Source organism: Ixodes scapularis, unplaced genomic scaffold (genome assembly GCF_016920785.2).
Source record: "Ixodes scapularis isolate PalLabHiFi unplaced genomic scaffold, ASM1692078v2 ptg001946l_1___fragment_3__unscaffolded, whole genome shotgun sequence".
NCBI classification, from domain to species: Eukaryota; Metazoa; Arthropoda; class Arachnida; order Ixodida; family Ixodidae; genus Ixodes; species Ixodes scapularis.
In genome coordinates, this window is record NW_024610214.1 from 1,292,135 (window position 1) to 1,313,545 (window position 21,411).

Sequence of the window (21,411 nt, forward strand, 5' to 3'; positions counted from 1 at the left end):
TTCCTTGAAAATAGAACGGGTTCAGAACAAGTTTCTTTCCATCTATAGACATCGTTGCTCAGCGCGCATTGTACCCACCACTACTGATGTCCCTGTCCCTGTTCAGCGTAGCGTGGCACTACCTACCCTGCTTCGTAGGAGAGAACTTGCCGATATCTTATTTTTATACAAACTTGTCCACGCCGTCACTGATTGCACGGTATTGACGTCAAGAGTACTCTTAAAAATTCCTCTAAAAACAACAAGGCAAAATGCGTCCTTCTGCAACAGGCGTCTACTCAACCTCCACGATCCTGTGTCCAGACTTGGGCATACTTATAATTCTTCTTTTTCTGAAACACTCGACATATTTAACAATAACACGCTGCAGTTTGTAAAAACGTTAAAGGCCATCACTTAAATTAGAACTGTATGCACTAACTTGCGGCGTTCACGCCGAAATTCCCCACATTTTTTTTTCTTTCTTTCTAGCAATTGGTGTTGGCGGTAGTACCCTTAAGCTTATCGTATGTTGTGACTTTGTGTTTACTTTTTATAATTTTTAAGTGTATTTTTCTAGGGCTTGTCCGTTGTTTGTGTTGTCCGTACTATTGCTTTATACCCTGTTCTGCCTTACATGTTAACACAGTGCACCTGTACCAAGACCGCAAGGTTGTTCCCGGGCACGAATAAAAACATTGATTGATTGATTGATTGATTGATTATTATTATATTACTATTGAATATGTTACCATTTCTACCTGAACGGGTTCAGTCACACAATTCCATGTCGGCTTTGACGAACCAGACTGCTTCGTCATGAGTATAGTCCTCGAAAGTAAATGTTGAATTGTATTGTATTATTATTAATATTAATATCATGTCGCAGCAAGAGTTGTTATTCCGATAACGGAAACGTGGATGATTATTTTGTATGCTTCCAAGTTTGAGATGACCAGATTAGTGCCCATGTTTTGCTTGGTACATAAAATTGAGAGATGTTATCGAGTAGTCAATGTTTATATCAGTTCTTAAGTACCTTACTTTCTGGACTATAGTCCAGAACTCTATACGTTTGAAATCTGGCAAAATACCCGTGGTGGACTATCTACGGATGCGGACTATTGATGGACTTCTTCTTCAATATTGTTCAATATGACGAGATATTCCAGATTTTGTACATGTCAGGTTATGTTAATGATGAGTTCTGTATCGTAGAAGCTATTTTTTGTGTGTGCTGATTAAACTTGCGCTTTTCAAGATGCGTTGCTAATGAGAATTTCACGTGCGAACTATGCGGACTAGAGTTCAAAAAATAACGATAAGCAGCAAGAAAATATTGAACAATATAAAAAAGCGTTTGAAACCAAATGAGCCGCGTAATTCCGTCGAGAAAGAACGACATGCAAAGTAACAATTACGCATATGTATGCACTACGTGTTTTCTTAGTTTTATTTGACATACTTAAAGCTTTTATATCTACAGCGTCAGTGCGCCTCCGCGCCATGAGAGATCCAGGGTTTAAATTGTGGTATTTCATTCAAATCGATTTTGATATTGAATTGCTGTTTGCGTTAGGTCACCACATTGTGCACTTGTTTGTAATGTTCATAGTCGAGTTAGGACTGCAGGAGAACACGCGTAAAAAATCTGGAGAATTTCCCATTGGAAGGTTCACCCTGGGGGAAAAAAGCAAATAAAACTGTAACTCTTTTGTAATCTCTGGATGGCAAATTTATTAAGACTGTGCTTCAGAGAAAAGTATGAAAGTATACTTATTAAAAAAATTAAGGCAGTAATTTTTTATCACAAAAAATATTGCAACACAGAAAGCTGAAGGAACTGATTTATCTCATTGAGCAAAAATGACATGATTTAAAGCAACAGCAGGTTTTCTCTTGACTGACTACAAAGTCAACATAAAAAGTGTTACCTTCTTGTCGCCTACGCTCAAATTAAAACCAAACTCCTGCCATGAAAATTTTACATTATATCATTTTGTAGGTATTTACTCAGGTCCACTTATCAATGACTGTCTTAAAATGCTTTGACCATTTTCATTTAACAATAAAATGAAGCACTCTTCCGGTCACGTAGTTTTAACACTCGTGCCACCGAGGTTGCGACCCCCCTATTATAGGTGACTAAACATTTTATGAGAGTTCATGTACAAAAACAAATCAGGCAAGAATATTTAACACAACGAGAATTAAGATGACTTCGTTGTGCACATTTTTATGCTTTATTATACTGGGAAGTATATTTGTGTCTAGGTTTTATATATTCGAACTCTCCTACCTTTCTTTTTAATCATAACTTCGCTTTGTACACCCTGTTTGGCCAACGCCAGCGAAACTGTAGTTATTGTTTACCTAAGCTGACAGGGTTGCTGAAGAGACATGCTTGTGGTACTATCAGTGGCATGTCTTTTATCGTTCTCTGTTCACAATCTTTGTCCGTGAATACCCCCGGATACCGTGATCACGATGTGCAAGACGGACGGTTGATTGGTCTAACTAGCACGCCGATTCCAACGTCCTGCCGGGTTAGAGGTATAGGGGAGATGGTAATGCTAGCTCGCTCAACTTTTAACGCCCTCACAAAACGATCAAGCACTCACACAGAGTGGATACAAGTGCTGCGTCGGCGCGCTGCCGCAGCTCGCGTTTAATCATTGTTTCGGTTGACGATCGGGGTCAAAATCGTTGAGTTGATGCTGTCGTTGTGTGATTATGATTCTTAATGAGGAGGCACTGAACAGGGATTAAGGATACTTAGTAACAACTTGCTGTGGTAGTTAGGAATACGTGACAAGCGTTGGTAGTGGCAGCAATGCCAAAAATGCAAGACATACATTGTCAAGGTCGAGCGATTTATAATCTCACCCGCGAACTTTTATTCCTTTAAAGAAAATCTTTCATTTAATATTGTAACTATTTTGTGCACATAATTCATTTAACTTTAAAAAGGCAAACACGTATTTTCCGCACAAATTCATCTCATTGCTATTGAGAAGTTGAGAATCAACTTGTTCCGCCGAAGCGCTACTTTAGGGGTCAGATCCTGCGTCTATGGCGACATACTCTATAATTTTTTTGCTAAATTATTGCGGTGTATGAGCTTCGTAATATTTCTACATATATCGGAACTCTCTGAGTCTGCTAGTGAGGCGTGTGTTTAGTGTATATGACCCATACACAAGGATAGTAAAAGCAAGCCTTTAGATACTGATTTTATTGTGACTACGCAATCAGGATGTATTGAGGTCCTCGTTAAGCTGTCGAACTCACCATTCCTAAAGTAAGCTATAATACGATATAAGTAAATCCACTTTAACTTTCGCGGGAGGTGTGCAAGCAAGAACTCAAGAAGACGTTTGCCAGGCAACACCGACGCGAGAGGGCCGAAGACCTCCTTCGAACAAGGAGTCAAGGCCTAGATGAGAGACACACCAGCTTCGTCTAGGATGCTCTCCGCCTGAACGCTCACGCCGACACTTAAGCCACCGACAAAAAGAAACTGCGTATCCTCATATGAGGTGTGAAGTATGACATTTTCGGTGATCTTATTCGCAACCCTACTTATACCATCGAATATTTTATCACTATGACCATAAACCTGAAACGTGCCCTCCTCGCTAGAGCCAGCCACTACCGTCAACACTCGAGCGTAGCTGCTTCTTCGCTATCGTGCTACGACATCAGTTTCAGCTTCACTGGCATCCGCGGCATCATACGTGAAGTCGTCCAGGAAGAGCTGAAGAAGCTGCTGCCCGCTGCCTCAAGCCCGGCACCACTTTCCATCGCCAAAGTAGTGAGAGAGAAGGTTCAACGAGTCATCCAGTCAGAGGCTCCCGTCATCGTGGCCTCTCCCGAAGAGCCATTGGTGACATACACAGCAGAAGCCCGACGGTCGCCGCCGGCTGCTCCCCTCTACCAGGCGCCACTTTGACGAGACGACCCTTCTACGCAGTATCCCCGACGCCAGGAAGATCGAGCACACGTGCGCGGTGAACCTGTTGTGCCAAGAAAAACCGACGTCTGGCGAACGGCTGATTGACGACCTGTGTGCTTCCACTGCGGTGAAGCTGGCCACGTATGTCGACGATGTGCTTACCGTGAAATTGGACTTGGACGGTTCGTGGGAGACGCCCCGTGTCCAAGGTACGGTGTGCGAACGAGGGATATTAATTAGTTCTTGCGGCGGGCACCATCCCCTGGGCAGGCTCCTCCCCGAGGATCCCGCTGGCCGTCCCAGCGCCGTCCCGTATCACCTCCTCGTCGGTCCCGTCGAGAGAGACTCGCCGGAAAGTGCACTGCCCTAGCAGAGATTCTTAGCGAGACGTGCCCTGTAAATTCGTCGTTCAACAAAACTCTCCCAGAGATGTCATTCTCGGCATGGACTTTCTGTGTTAAAACGGCGCCGTGATCGACCATGAACAGAATAAACTGACGCTGTGAACCCCTGTTTTGCCTCCAGAGAAACTCCAAACTCCGAGTCCGAGTCGCTGCCAACCACATGAACCTTCCGCCGCAATCAAATGTTCTTGTACCCGTCGTGACCGATGCAGCTACCGGCGGCGAAGTTGTTCTGGAAGACAACCTTCAATTGCTCCTGGGAAGAGGTATTGGCGTCGCAAGAGGAGTAGTTAAACTTTAAAATGGGCACACTGGGGTACTCGTGATGAACTTCCGACAAGAAACGGAACACCTCACGAAAGGAGCAGCTGTGGGCCACGTCGAGGAGCTCCGGAACTCCATCGAAATCGCCGCGATTACTGAAGAATCCTCGCCACTTCAGCAAGTCTGTGCGTCGCCAGCGGTGCCAGGCAATGACCCTAAGCTTGCAGGTCCGAAACGACGGCAGCGTATTAACCTACGTCGGGGAAGGTACGCCCAATCGCCGTTGCGAAGCACCGCATCGTTACCAAGGACGACGCGGTACCTGTGTATCGATCGCCGTGACGAGTTCCTGTAAAAAAAAAGCGAGGTAACCCAGGACCAAGTTTAAGAAATGCTGAACGACGACATATTCCAGCATTCCAGCAGTCCGTGGCCTCTTCAGTCGTACTGGCTAAGAAGAAGGACGAAACGCTTAGGTTCTTCGTGGTCTAACGGAAACTGAAGGCGGTGACAAAGAAAGATGTCTACCCACTCCCCCGCAGTGACGACACGCTAGACCGGCTGCGCCACTCTTGATACTTTTCATAGATGGACCTGAAGAGCGGCTATTGGTAGATCGAAGTTGAAGAACGGGACTGAGAGAAGACCTATTTCGTCACACCGGATGGGCTGTACGCGTTCAAGCTCTTCCGCTGGCTGGAAAGTTGCTGGCGCCGTGCATAGCCCTTCGGACTATGCACGGCACCAGCAGCGATTTAGCGTGTCATCGACACCGTACTGACAGAACTGAATTGGAAGAGCTGCCTCGTCTAGCTGAACGATGTCGTAGTGTTTTCCGGCGACTTGGACAAGCACTTACGACGACTAGGAGCTGTTCTCCAAGCCATACGGACCGCCGGACTGTTCCTCAAGCCGTCGAAGTGTCGGTTCGCCTAAGACGAACTGAAGTCCTTAGGTCACGTGGTTAGTAACGAAGGCGTTTGTCCAGACCCAGAGAAGACTCGCGCCTTCGCGGCATTTCCAGCGCCGGAAGACGAGAAGGCTGTGCGAATATTCTTTGGACCATGTGCCTAAGCTCGGCGCGTCATTCAAGATTCGCAAGGATTTCCGCACCGGTCACATACCTCAGGAAGGACGCCGAGAAGTTCAATCGGGCCGAGGAGTAGCAGCAGGCACTCGACGAGCTGAAACGAAGTCTCCAGACTCATCCAGTTCTTGAACACTTCGATCAGGATGCGGATACCAAGATTCACACGGACGCTAAAAACGCAAGACATCAAGCGATACTGGTTCAAGTGCAAGGAGGCACCGAGCGAGTCATCGCCTACGCAAGTCGGACACTGTCCAAGGCGGAGATAATTTACTTCACGACTGAAAAAGAATGTCTTGCGGTCGTCTGGTCAATCACGAAACTTCGTCGGTGGTTGTACGGGAGCCCGTTCTGCATAGTCAAGGACCACCACTTGTTCTGCTGGTTTGCGAACCTCAAGGAGGACCCGTCAGGATGCCTCGCTGGATGGGGTCTCATATTACAAAAGTTCAACATGACTTCGGCCTACAAGTGAGGTCGCAACCACAACGATGTCGACTGCCTATCAAGAGCCCGTCGAAACGCCTTCCGGTAGTAGCGACAGCTATGACGGCTACTGCGTAATAGGCGCAGTGAATACCGATGACATGGCATGACGCATAGCGCATTAATAGAGCATATGGAAGGATAAGGGAGTACCATGCCACGCAGTTTCTCACAAACCCTGTAGACATTCGCATTCAAAAAGTGTACTCTACAAGGAGAACTTTCGGGACAACAACTGGCCGTGGATGCTGGTAATGTCAACCGATCTTCGAGAGAATATCTTTCAAGCCTGCCACGACGACCCGTGTCCGGACACCTTGGCTACAGCCGGATACTGGCGCGTATTCGTGAAAAGTAATACTGCCCCACGCTTCCCAAAACCGTCCACCTCTACACACGATCATGGTACGAGTGCCAGCGACGCAGGAAACCGCAGACGAAGCCGGCAGATCAGCTGCAGTCAGTTCCTCCGCCAACTGCACCGTTCCAGCAGATGGGAGTGAACCTGCTTGGTTGTTTTCTCCAGTCAACCCTGGGAAATCGTTGGATAATCGTAACCATTGATAATCTAACACGACACGCCGAGACAAAGGCCCTTTCGTCGCGGACTGCTGTGGAACTCGTCAAGTTTTTCGTCGAGTCCGTCGTCCTACGACATAGCGCTTCTCAAGTCCTTATTACACTTCGGGGATTATCGCTCATGGTGCAGCTGACGCAAGAAAGTCTTCAGCACAGCCAGACTAGCCATCTTCGCACCACGGCCTACCACCCGCAGATTAACGAGCTGACGAAGCGGCTTAACAAAACAGTCACGTGATCTCATTGTTCATGGACGTAGAGCGCAAGACGTGAGAGGTTATGTTGCCCTACGTCACGTTCGCCTACAACACTGCGCTTCAAGAGACCAGCGGAGGTATACATTTACAGCTAGTACATGGTCGGAAATTAGCGACAATGCTGTGCGCTTTGCTGCCCCACGAGTCAACTAACGATGGGAGCGACGACGCTCAAGTGGTAGTGCAATGGGCCGAAGAAGTCTGCCAGCTCGCCCGACTCCGGATTTAAGACCAGCGACGTGTCGATGCTGGCCGCTACAGCGTTCGTCGTCGCGACGTCTACTTTCAGTGCGGAGACAGAGTGTGGGTGTGGCAACCTATGCGCCGTTGCGGTCTCAACAAGCTGTTCAAACGCTACTTCTTACCCTACAAACTGCTTTGCCGTTTCGGTGATCTACACTACAAGTTCATGCCCGACGGAACATTGACTACATCATACCGCCCTCCAGGACCGGAAGTCGTCCGCGTCGCGCGTCTCAAACCGTACTACGGTCAATAAGACTATGAATTGGATTCTTGTACTACGCTCGATAGGGCCGTGTTTTACAAGCTTCCGTAGTGCGACATTATTTGCGTTTATTTTGCTGTTTTGTTTCCTGGCACGTCGCATCGAGACGATGCGCTTTTAAAAGGGGGGAGTAATGTCACGCTCGTCGCCGAACTAACGCGTACGTGGGCGAAAGGTTACCGCGTTTGGCTATCGCTCGGAGGCTCCAGATTCGATTACAGGGGTCGGACTCCTCTTTTATTTATCCTTTCAACATGACATTCTCGTAAGTTCAAGAGCCTTGTCATCTCATAGAGTTACGAATGTTCTACGCGCTTAACGTTCTGCGCCGAATGTTCCAGAAAGATGCTCTGCGTGGCGGCCCGGAGTCAGTGTCACTATTGCGATCGATCGTGCTACTCCGCCGTCCTTCGACATCTGTGACGCTACTTCTTTGTGTATTTTTTTGGCATAATTTAGCCGAATTAAACGTTTAGTTTCTGTACATTCGTCACCTCATCATCTGTTATTCGTGATAATATGAGCCATACAGAAGGCTAATAAAAGCAAGCCTTGAGATACAGATTTTATTGTGGCTAAGCAATGAGGATTTATTGAGGCCCTTGTTAAGCTGTCTAAGTCATACCTTCCAAATTAAGCTATATATATATAAAACAAAACAGAATTAAAAAAGGGATTTGCTAAAGTGGTTATTTGTGCTAGTTGGTAATGATTGAACATGGTTAACATTGAGAACAAATAGAAAGGAACAGTGAAGACGGAAATGAGAACAGACAAGCGCGTGTCTCTTCTCTCTTCCCTCTTCACAGTTCCTTTCTATTTGCGCGCAATTTTAACCATGTTCAAAAAGGATTTGTTTTAGTATGTTATGCAGGTTACACGTTCAAAGCACAGCTGTTTCAAAACTTGAAGAAACATAACTACATGAATACCGCTTGGGAAGCGGCTGAAAAAATGAAAATTTCCCAGGAGACTAACTCTGCGGTTTTGTGAAACGTCGGCAGTATTATACCTAGGACTAATGTTGCGATGCAGGCGATTTGGTTACGCATGTTGAAAGTAGTGAAAGCGCGCAATAAAAACGAATACGAAGACGGAGATGCAAACAGGTCGAGCGCTGACTATCAACCGATTTTTTTATTGTAAAAAATAGAAACAGCAAAATAAAACCAGCAAAAGCCACAAATGCTACAAATGTGACTAGTCATCAATGACTCGGAGACCACACGTGTCAATAAATTCCACTTCCTTTTTGTGAAGGAAAGGTGAGGGCAGACTGACACACTTATCAGGACATTCCTTCGTTATCATGTAAGCCTCCAGTACCTCCCTCGAAACCTTTTTTTTTACCTCTACCAACGATTGTAGTGCCTTGAAAGTTGGGGATGCAGCGGGCAATCTCTGCAATGTATGTGTAAATGGGCTCCTGTTGTTGAACGCAGTGATAAAGCATGTTCACGCAACCGTTCATTCAAGCACCTTCCGGTGTGGTCTATGTAAACCTCGCCGCAGCCCAATGGAATTTTATAGATCACGCCCACCGCACATTCCACATATTTGTCTACGTGCTTCACTGTGCACTTCACTTCACTTTGCCTTTTTCTTTTATCCTCGGACATAGTTGAGCCAGTTTACGTGGTGGTGAGAATACCAGAGGTACCTCGAACCTTTCCGCCACTTTCATTGTATTGTGTGACACCCTGTGTAAGTATGGCATCACGTAACAATAGCCGAGGTGCGGGCTGTTTCCGATAAAGCGCCAGATGAAGAGCGGGAGAGATGCGTTTTGGAGGGTGTGGATTGCCTGTTACGGTGTACCTCGATAAAGGCCCAGACACATAATGGGGGCAGGCTAAACGAAGTCGTTTCGTTTTTCCAGAGCAATAACTTAAGCCTATTAGAGGCAGACAAAGAGGGAGGGCTCGTGGCGCTTCCAATAGACATGATGGAATTCAGGTCTAGGAACGCGACCCGGAAGAACTTAAAGCTGTCTCATCTTGAACCCAAAAAGCTCAAAACTTCTGCGCTCAAATTGTGCAATGGTCTTGAGCTTGCAACGTTGGAAAAGAACGTACAGAAATGCAAGATCGCGCATCTTGATGTTTTTTTTTCTCTGCAAAAACCCATAAGCCTAATACGCCGTTTCGAGCAATCGTCACGGGAAGGGGATCGTGGCAAAAACAGGTTAGCGTCTATTTGCAGGAGCACTTGAGTGCTGTAGATATCAGTGACCCCTTTTTGGTAAAAAATTCTCAATCAGTGGTGGAGTTTCTTAGGAAAAATGTTCCAGGGGATGCCGTGGCGTTTTCTATAGACGTAGAGGATCTTTATTACTCTATCCCCCACCAAGAATTGTTTGAGGCAGTACGTGAATGTATTAAGAGAAACGGCGTGGTTGGTTTCCAAATCGCCTGTGGTGTGAGTGTTGACGGTTTTTTGGAACTTTTAAAATTTTACTTGGAGTCGACTTTTATTCTTTTTGGCGGCCGCCATTACGTGCAGAGAGCTGGTATCTGCATTGGTTCCTGTGCTGCCCCAGTGCTTTCTGATATTTTTTTTGGTTAAGTATGACCGAGCCATTGAGAATGCCTTGAAAGGCAAACCTGTGACCAAGTTGTTTAGGTACGTAGACGATTATTTAGTGATTTTGCAAAACTGTGAAAACCTTACTCTATGTGAAGTTGCTGAAGATGTGATGAAGCGTGTTTAAAGAAAGTTCTAGAGGCCTGAAGTTCACCTTTGAACGCCAGGATGGAGCGTTTCTACAGTTTGCGAATTTGCGAATGCAATTCACAGGGGAACACGTGTGCTGGGGTTACAAACGGCGTACCCAGAAGGGAATCCTCCCCTATGATTCGGCGCATTCGAAGTTGGTGAAATGGAGCATTGCGTCGTCATGTCTAGAGACGGCAATTGGAAAGTCATGTCACCATGCCATGCACGACAGCCTCTGTAGTCAGGTCAAGAGACTTGGAAGCGCAGGGTATCCTACTTCCCTTATGCTCGCAGTGGCTGAGAAACTTGTGAAGAAGTTCAGGGGCAATAGCCAAAAGGACAAGCAAAAAAAGAAAGCAAGACCCCACGTGATGCCATACTTACACAGGGTGTCACACAATATAAAAAAAAGTGGCGGAAAGGTTTGATGTGCCTCTGGTATTCGTAGCACCACGTAAACTGGCTCAACTATGTCCGAGGATAAAAGAAAAGGCAAAGATAAGCGGCAATGCACAGTGAAGCACGTGAACAAATACGTGGAATGTGTGGTGGGCGTGATCTATAAAATTCGACTGGGCTGCGGCAAGGTTTACATAGGCCAGACCGGAAGGTGCTTGAATGAACGGTTGCCTGAACATGCTTTATCACTGCGTCCAACAACAGGAGCCCATTTATACATATATTGCAGAGACTGCCGCTGCATTCCCAACTTTCAAGGCACCACAATCGTTGGGAGAGGTAAAAAAAAGGTGGCAAGGGAGGTACTGGAGGCTTACATAATATAGGAATGTCCTGATAAGCGTGTCAGTCAGCCCTCACTTTTCCTTCACAAAAAGGAAGTGAACTTTATTGACAAGTGTAGTGGCCGAGTCATTGATGACTAGTCACATTTGTAGTATTTGCGGCTTTTGTGGTTTTATTTTGCTGTTTCTATTCTTTCCAATAAAAAAGTTTGTCTATAGTCAGCGATCGTCCTGTTTGCATCTCCGTCTTCGTATTCGTCTTTATTGTGCGCTTTCACTACTTTCAATATACCTAGGAGTGTCTTTTCTATTACACATATATAAGAATGACTGACTGTACACTACGAAATACAAAATTTGCGGGTGTCCCTCTACTATGTCTGAAGCATAAAGATTCTGGAATGACGTTCAGGCAAACCTGACTTCAAAAATTGAGAGATAAGGATTATTGAGCGGTGGAGCTCGTGACCGAACATACTGGAAAGCCATGGAGACGAGGAGACGCCAAAAATGGGAAAACAATCAAGAGATGATTGGGAACCTGTTACACTTCTTTGCGTCCCCTCGTCGCTGGGGTTTTTCAGTGTGTTGCAAGTTCCAATATGCCTTGTTTTACATCTTTCCGTTTGTGAAAAACTTCAGTCGTATGATAAACAAAACTGAATAAACTTTCGCAAATGCAACGGAGAATGTCGTGTCATTACAGTGCTCGTTATAGTGACATATGGAATTATCTTTGAGGATATCGAATCGATCAAACAAACATTAACTCACCGATACTTGCCAGGGCTGTGGGGGTCATATTTTAAATCATATCGCAGCCTCCCTTCCCTAATATTATTGCACCAGACCTAAAAAAAGTAAAAAAATATAGACGTTTACAAGTCTTTTGTAACGACGTATTAAAGCTCAGCTTTTGAGGAGGGGGAGGGAAGGGTACGGAGGGGAATGTATGCACCTCCTCTTCCTCCTCCATGCCTCCCCTCTTCCTGGCCTTCTGCCCTCTTATTTAGCGGAAAGTCCTTTGCTAAATTTTCCGCTAAATTTAGCGAAAAAATTTAGGAAAACGTTTTTCTGCCAAATCAAGCGGGAAAATGGAATGGGTTTTGAGGTCACGTGACGTGAATTTCCCCACTAAATGCAGCGGAAAAATTACGCCGGGAAATTTAGCGGGAAATTGTCCCAGAATGCAACGCTCGCATTACGCCGACGCCGACGCCGATGCCGACGCTGAAGTCGACGCCGACGCCGACGGAAACGCCGCTTAAACCGGAAGCGGGCGACTAAGAGCTGTGTTCTGAAACGTAGCGAAGAACATACTGCTAATCGAAGGCTATCTTGCTCATTATGTTGCGATTTCTTACAGTTATTGTTGCCTGTGAAATTGACATTTCACTCTCGAATTTCAATAAGGGTCAATGCTTGTATTGTAATAAATTTGTTCTAGAAGGTATGCCAGACCATTGACATGAAGAGATGAGCAGTATGTTTAATACATCACATCTTCTCTGTCATCGGTATGCGTTTAATGTTTTTTTATAGACCATCAGATATAGTACTCTAAAAAAAACCTAATTTTGTAGTTGCATTAAAAAGGTATAATAAAAACTTGGCTGATATGTAGACTTAACTAATACTATATTGAAATATAGTTTGTACGCGATACTGGCCAAACTAGGTAAAGGACCGCGGCAGAGTTCAACATATTATTAAACGCAAAGTACACTTAATATGTGCTAAAGCGTTCTTAAGCTGCTTAGAGTATTCCGCATTCTACTTGTTATATCCCTGCAGTTTCATTGGCGTATTACTCTTTGCCAAGAAACGAAACAAATCAAATCAAATTAGTTTATTTGATGTCACATGGCCAGAAGGGACATGACAAAAGTTAACTCTGGCAGATAGCTGTTCACTAGCAGCCTGACGAAGGACCCAGATCCCCATGCAGTTTGTAGCAACATTGCTGAGCGAAGTGAAATATTCTGCACATATATCCTTAATTATCTAAGGAAACAGAGTGTTATGAAGGGAAACAGAGTGTGTGAAAATCTCTGGCCTTCATATGGAAGTATGAAATGTTTTCCCTTGTGGTAAAATATGTTTTTCTTTTTCGACTTAACTGTAATGGGAAGGAATGCTAAAAGTCACCTTCTTCCAAGGAGTGGATTTTGAAATGTGCAGCTGGATCTAGCACCAAATCCTGCCGTCGAGATTAGAATTATCGCCATTTGGTGAATATTATTTACTGAATGTACAAAGAATATCAAAGTAAAACTTACCATAGCATTTGAAAGGAAAAACAGCTGGTCTCCTGTTAAGTTTAACCCAGGAAGCATCTCGTCAGTGTCATTAAACTTTCTGAATGCCTTAAAGTAAATGTAAAGCAAAGATCGATAAATTAATCTTAAGCTAGATATATTGACTGCCCAACAAGCCTTTATTTAACTACTCTATCTTTCTTACCAGATACGCTGCTCTTAGGCCAGAATTGTCGGCAATATTTTCACCCCGAGTACTTGTTCCGTTTAGCTGAGAAACCAAAAACAAGAACACAACAAATTTGCGTTACATTTTTGGAAGGAGCGTAAAATACTATAAATAATCGCTCATACATCTAGAAACAGAATGCACATATCTCCATAACTTCAATATATTCGCTTTACCTCGAAAGTGTAAGTACTAATCAACGAAAGCTAGGATGCACATAAGATGAGTAACGCAGCGATTTTCCCGAAACTTTACTGGCTCACTTTGTCATACTATATTATATGGTATGTGAATCGAAGAAAGGCATGAGCTACAGGGGAGTCAAGAAGCAGTGGGACATATATTGACTACTTTACTCTTCCGCGGCTTTCACATATATCATCACACTTGCAGTATCTTCTATTTATAATAAGGTCGCCACTCTTTCTCTCTCTATATATATATCTCAAAACCCTCTTATACATTGAGTATGTTGATCTATGTTCACATCGCTAATGAAGTAGACTGAATCAAGCATGTGCTTGACGAGATCGGGGAATTGCGGGTTAGTGGTGCAAAGAACACAATCTTGTGAAAATTTCACCACTTTTACGGGACAATTAATTTGGCATACAGGCCATCCAAACGAGTCAAGCATTTTTTCAGAACTTTTATTCCAACAGCTTTAATTACGCAGTTGTTTTTGGATAAATGAGAATATTTTTCAACGTGTTTAACTTGTCGAAGGTTTTGTGTAATGAAGCGGTTCATCTGAGCGGTGATGTAACCATGCGCGTTGGAATCTAATCTCAAGAGAGAGAGAGAGCGAGAAAGAAAATCAGTTTCTTTCATAGTTTGCCTACCACTAAAATAGGCTTTTCGGAACATTTGGCCTTGAGGCACTGACATTTTTCCTGTGCTTAAAGCATGTGCGGTAATGTAAAATAATAATACCAAGTGTACTTTCTTCTGGATTTTTTTTTTGTTTAAGTAACTTTCTTTATATAGTTCATTAATTAGTAGCCACACGCATCTACTTGAATCAAGCTGTGACTTCGGCCACAAAGCAATGGTTTAGTGCGGCACAGGTAGCGTTTATATTCTCTTGAAGTCACGAGGCATTTGACCTCGGGTCTCACCAGATTTTGTTCGCTATTGTAGTTTACTGTCCTGAGACACTAATTGCTGAAGAATTTCATATTTCTGAAAGCGCGTGGCGAAGTTTACCATATGGCAACAGATTTGCTCACAAACTTCAGTCATTTTGTTTGTCCTTTTCTTTTTTTTAAACGAAATGTAATTTAACGATGCGAATGCTTTGATATCAGTGAGGACGAGATCTGCAAGACCATGCAGACCACTCATTGCGTCCTCTTGTTAGTTCAGGTTACTGCTAGCCTCTAGTCTACGGCCCTCGTCCCTTTGCCCGGTGTTTACAGTACAACTTTGCATCACGATAACTTCAGTCTTCACGACGAGGCGTATCGACACCGAGGTGACACCACTTATCTGCCGGGTAACCTACTACTGAAAAATTCCCTTGAAACAACTGGAGCGCCGTCAACGGCCACATCAGCGACTTCGACGACACCGTCTGCGAACGCCCTATATACGGCTGTCATCGCTGTCCAGCCTTGAGTGAGCACGGGATCTGCGAGGCCATGCAGACTACTCATTGCGCATTTTTGCTGGTTCAGGCTCGTTGAAGTCTCGTGTTTAACGCGAAAAAAGAAGCAATTTGTGCTTACTGGCGTCACCGTGCTGAAATGAGTTTTGTAGAACTATGTGTGACGGTACTATATGATGGTCCTCCTTAAGGTTTTGGGTGACGGTGAGTCCAATCCCGGTTCGATGAGTAAAGCTGAACTTAAAAAAAAAACACATTGAAATGCATCATATGCTAAAAATAGTCTGTAAACGCTCTCTTGTAAACGATGAGACTTAGTTGGGAACAGTGACACCGTTTAATGAAGTTAAACAAAGACAATAGTCAATGAAAACCGCCATAATTGATGATAAAGAGAGATTGGCTGAGGTTCAAACTAAAACTTCTGCCTGGACGATGCTTAACAAAGAGGTTTGCATGACACGAAGCTTGATTGAAGTTCTTCAAAAAGTTAGCTGGGATCTACGGACACCTAAAAGAAGATCGTTCTCCTTGTGATAATTCAGTTTTCTACAGGATTGCTGATACACTATCTGAAACCCGGCCACAAACAGACGGTACGATATTAAACTTATTTAGGTGATCACTAAAGCTCCAAGTAACGGATGAAGCGATTATAAGTGCCCACACAATCGGTACTTACTTTCGGAGTAAGTGTATGCCTGTTATGGTTATGTTTGCATCATTGTAACTAATATAAAATATATGTTACTCTCGAGATCATTGCTAGAATCTAATGGTGTCAGCAAGAGTGAAGATTTTCGCTCAGTACGCGTCACGCAAGTAACAAGCTACTATAATTTGCGAAAGTAGGAAATGCCGTTTTGAAGCTTAGATACCATAAAATGTAACTTAACAATGAGTGCTTCATTTACGATCCGTTGATCGATACGATTGTTGAAACTGGTCCCACTACAGCATCAGTAGTTGCAGACGCACAGATTTCTCTCCTTTTAGTAACCCATCTCAGGCGTTGGGATTGGAATCACAGACCGCGAAGTGTAGTGCTTGTGTTGTATCCATGTAAAATGTGTCAGTCCTTCTCTGTAATATTAGATGCCTCGTAAAAAAACCGAGATGAATTGTGTTCAATTCTTGATTTTTTAAAGGTGATGTTTTTCTTTTGGCAGAAACTTGGTTTTGCGTGAAGGTGCGTGACCGTGAACTATTTGACGTACTAATAAAGTATAATGTCTAGAGAAACGACAGATGGAATAGGAGTGGTGGTTGTGTAATGATTGCAGTCGCAAATCATGTATTTTTTTTATAAATACGACTAACTGTTTCGAAATAATTTGGATGTGTGTTGGTCCTAACCGCAACAAAGGAATTTGGGGATAATTTAAGACAAACCCTCGAGATTGGGCAAAGACGAAATACAACACAACACACCGTAATTCTGCAAAATGCAGGCTTCGTCCCCTTCACGTTTTCGTCTCCTGTGTTGTGTTGTTCTCGCCATTCCTCAGTCTCGGGGGTGTGTCTAAATTACGTTAACCTTTACCAGCTTGTTTGCGCCCTAACGTTTTGTTCGTAGATTTTGGGAGTTTGTTATCGATCACCCCATCGCTTGTCCACATTCAATAAAGCTCTGCATGACTCATTAAGTACCTTATTTAGAAGATTTCCCAGTTCTCGGATAATTTCTCTCGGTGACTTTAATTATCCTTCTATTGTGTGGACAAGGGGTATACTATCTACGGCCACGTATTCATCCGAATGTAATAATTCTATTAAATTTTGCTTAAAAATTAATGCAATTAGTCACTGAACCTCGGAGAGTTACCCCGTCATCAAAAATGTTTTGGATCTTGTTTTGTGAGATAATGCACATCTTGTTTCTCCAATTTAGATCTACCAGGATTTAGTGGTTATTGTTTTATGCCTTTCAATGTTAAAGCTTCAGTGCCCAAACCATCCGCTCGCACAAAACTAATTTGATATTATACGAAAGCTGGCTTTGAGAATATTAAAAATGAACTAGCAACATTTCTAGATAATTTCGTGGTGGGGTTCCCACACAGATTAGCTGAACAAGATTGGCAGTGGCTTCAAAACAAAGTCAAATCACTAAGCAATCTGTACATTCCCGTAAGGACAATTTTTCAGAATTCCCAGTCACCATGGTGTAATACAGCCTTCAAACATCTCTCAAATAAAAATAAACGATTTTTAGTGCTGCTAACTTCACAACATGTAAACAACGTTGCACAAAATATTGCAGAGACGCTGAGAAATACAAAAAAAAGACATTGAAAATGAAAAGGTTTATTATTCACGCACAAACTACCGGAAATGTTATTATCAAACCCATACAATTTTGGAATATTATGTAAACAGATCCAATTCTTCAGTCGTGCTAAAACCTGAGACCTGCACTAGTATGCCGTTGACTGCGAGTGTTAATGCTTTGAAAACGGATTTTATTAAATCTTTGTCACGTGATGATAGGCAAGAATGCCCAGTACTGCGCACTTCTGAGTTTTCGCGAATGGACCACTCTGCCATATTGTGTTGGGGTTGAATATCATAGTTATAGATTAAAGTTATCTCCTTTTGCAGCAGTGGATTGTATAAATTCTAATATAAAAATACTAACATATATTCGTTAGTTATACTAGACATGCACACTTTGTGAACAATCTATGCAAGAGTCCATTTTTCATTTTGATTGGAAAGTAGCAAAAGTGGCTCCCATTTAGAAAACAGGTGACAAACATTCCCCTCTCAATTATCGGGTGATTTTCATTACCAGTGGTTTCCGCAAAATTCTTCATCATATAATAATTTCCCACCTTGTCAGTTTCTTGGAACATCTTTTTAACCCATCTCAACATGGTTTCAAAAGAATATTTCATGTGAAACTCAAATTCTATCCCACATTCACGATCGCCACTCAATGTTAAACCTAAGATCACAGGCTCCCTAAATATTTTGGACTTTTCCAAAGCTTTCAATAAAGTCTATCAAAACCTTCTGATACTTAGACTATCAAAACTTACGAAGCCACTGAATAGAAATTTTTTTTCTTTCCAGATTGTTTAAACATTTTTTTTGAAGAGTCTGGTTGGGACACGCGTGTCGAAAAATTCACTTTAAGCAAAAAAATGTTCTTTTTGTGTAATATTGACGACGCAAGATTTATTTTAAATTCTGCGCGCAATGTCCATGACGTCACGGGATGGTCATACACTCTGTCCACCTCAATGAGATGGTCATACACTCTCTCCACCTCAACGTTGTGCCAAGCCGATCAACCTCTCCTCCACGCGCCCGGAATGCAGAAAGAGAAAACTAGTGAAAAGAAGTGACTCCCGACCAAATCGCGTCTCCCGCCGCAAATCTTGCTCCACTTTCATTTTTCGTGTTATATTTATTTTTTGACTCGCGTGCCTTAACGATAGGTCGGGTTTTTAAGCTGTACTCACTCAAACTCACGATCATCATTTTTTCCGCAATCAGAACTCACGCCCACTCACGACCACGATTATTCAAAATAGGGTCATCACCCGAACTCACCCTCACAGTTCAACACAAAAACAAAGCTCACTCGCCGTCATCATCATGGTCGTCACGCTCACAAATCATCACGGTCATCACGCTCAGAGGTCATCACGAATCATCAGACTCATAGGTCATCAGACTCACAGGTCATCACACTCACAGGTCCTCACGGCCCTCACGACACTCACGACACTCACGCTCACAGCATCTCACTGTCCTCACACTCACAGCTCATCATGCTGGTTACAATCACAGTCCTCACGGTCCTCACACTCATAGCTCCTCACGGTCCTCACACTTACAAAGGTCCTCACGCTCAGCATACTCACAGGTTCTTACACTCACAGGTCATCAGGGTTACAGGTTGCTTTTTTGTGATATTCTTTTGATTCTCGCAAGCCGTTGGTTTCTCTTCGCGTGAGTCGTGCGGCGGGGAAACTATCCTAAAGCAGTGAACTTCTGAACAGCTTATCTAATTTGAAAGAAATGCACTATGGTGATGTTTATGTTCCGGAAATTTCTACCAAATTTCGTTAACCTGCATTAATTACCAAAGAAACTAAATGCAAGCTGACGAAAGTGGGTGTGTTGACGTTTCACCTGGTTGACAAGGGCGGCGGTAAAACAAAAACGCGCCTTCCGACTGGTTCCACAGACAACGTCGCAGTGGTTAGAGCATCACCTCGCTGTGCATACCTCGCTTATTTATACACAAACGATTACTACATATATCACCCCTGTTTCTTTTTTTTTTTTTTTTTGTGCCACTCACACGTGCTTCTACGGAAGTTTATACAGCAAATATACAGGATGTTTCAGAGAACGCAGGCCAAATCCCTCCTGCGAAAACTACTCATCGCAACGAAAAAAGGCTTCTGGCGTTTTGGTCCTGGGCCAGGGGCCGAAAGTCCGGGATAATTAAGTTGTTAATTATTTTTGCGTAATTAACTTTTTTAATATTGTGTTTAAGGGCATGGTTTAAATTAGAAATTTGCTCAGCACCATCAAAAACACTGCGCTGCAGAGTTTGGTTGCACTATCTCTTCACGGGGCGCGGTGCAGCCGGGGCTGAGAGGCGCTCCGATAGCGAACCGAAACTTAAAAACCCTTCGATTTGGTGCGGTTTTTCAGAAAGCCGTAAAATGCTTCGCGTGCCTTCTATCGTTCTGCAATTTGTTGATTTAATGTTTTTCGATGATGCTGAGCAATTTTCTAATTTAAACCATGACCTTAAACACAATAATAAAAAAGTTAATTACGCAAAAATAATTAACAACTTAATGATCCCGGACTTCAATAATTTTCTTAAATGGGCCCCTAGTCCTTGACCAAAACGCCACAAGCCTTTTTTTTTCGTGCGATGAGTAGTTTTCGCAGGAGTGATTTGGCCTGCGTTCTCTAAAACACCTATAAATAAACATATGCACCGACCGAATTTTTTTCTGTTTTGAGAGGGTGGTAATATTAGGTACAGGTGACGTACCCCTGGTTTGAACTCTCACCATAATCCGTGTTGGCAGTGTGTCCGTCAATCGTATGCTGCTCTACGAGCAGAGGCCGCGGAGGCCTAATTATCTTTCTCAGTCGAGGTGCTTCTGCTTTTGTTGATCGACCGTGCTTGCCGGAGTAGGCTACGATTTAAAGGGATACTGAACCAAAGAATTTAGTGCCCATAATAAGTGGCGCACGTTCTTTTCACGAGCCAGCAGCCGCAAGTGTGCGCGAGCACACGCAACGAAAATACGTCAAAGACGTCCCTTCGCGCTTACGAGGACAGTGAAATGCATGGGCTTCCGGCCGAAGGAGAATAAAAGAAGGCTTTCCATCTCCACAAGTGAAAGTTACGTGCTTGTTAGACCAATTAATTGCTTACCTTTTACACCACACACCACTGTGTGTGGTGTGTGGTGTGCGGTGTGTAATGTGTGCCGAGCACTGCGACGTCAAGGACCACAAAATTGACTTCGCCAACACCAGCATCCTGGCTGTTGAGACCAATCCCAGACATAGACTTTTTATTGAATCTTGGCACATACAAACAACGCCAAAAAACATAAATAGATCCCTCGGCACTCTGCCGACCGGCTACATGAACGGACTTCGCCACCTCACCGATGCAAAATGATAGACACTGCAGTAGAAGAAGAAGAAAACAGATTACTGCACCTCAACGGCCGTAGCCGCAGTCAACCCCTGAACAAGAGACCGAGCTGGCCTCGAAACGTAGGGTTTTGCCTTTATACGAGAATTTGGTTGGTGTATATTTTACTAATTATTATTGTTGCTCCCCAACCAGAGAGACTTCTCTCAAATGTTCACCTTCAAGAAGAAAGACTTGTCTTCATTCTCCTTTGGCCCGAAGCCCATACATTTTACAGACATCTTAACCGCGAATGGAGGTCTTTGACGTCATTTTCATTGCGTGTGCTCCCGCACGCCGGATGCTGCTGGGTCCTGGAAAGAACGTGCGCCACTTATTAGGGGCACTAAATTCCTTCGTTCAGTCTCCCTTTAATGAATCTTCGGCCGACATTGTTTTTCAGTCCTCTCGAACTTTATAAAATATTGACAGCATTTCTTTTCGTGATACATGCAGCCGTCCTTGAATTTGTTTCGTTTGGATTGATTTGGCATGGCTTTGCTTGGTTTGGTTTGGAGTGGTTTGGGGGTTTGGGGGTTTGGGGTCGTCTCCGTGTGTCTCTTTGTCGCGCTCTCGGTCACGTAGGGCGCGCCACTTTTCATGTGGCAAGCCGCGTCATTCCTGGCGGGCAGTTCTGTAATGGGCAATCAGTTCA

At 43.8% G+C, this 21,411-nt stretch overlaps 1 pseudogene; it reads right to left on the reverse strand.

Moving 5' to 3' along the window:
* Nucleotides 1-1,559: 1,559 nt before the first annotated feature.
* The window catches only part of LOC120847349, a 191,450-nt pseudogene continuing 171,598 nt past the window's right edge, over nucleotides 1,560-21,411 (reverse strand).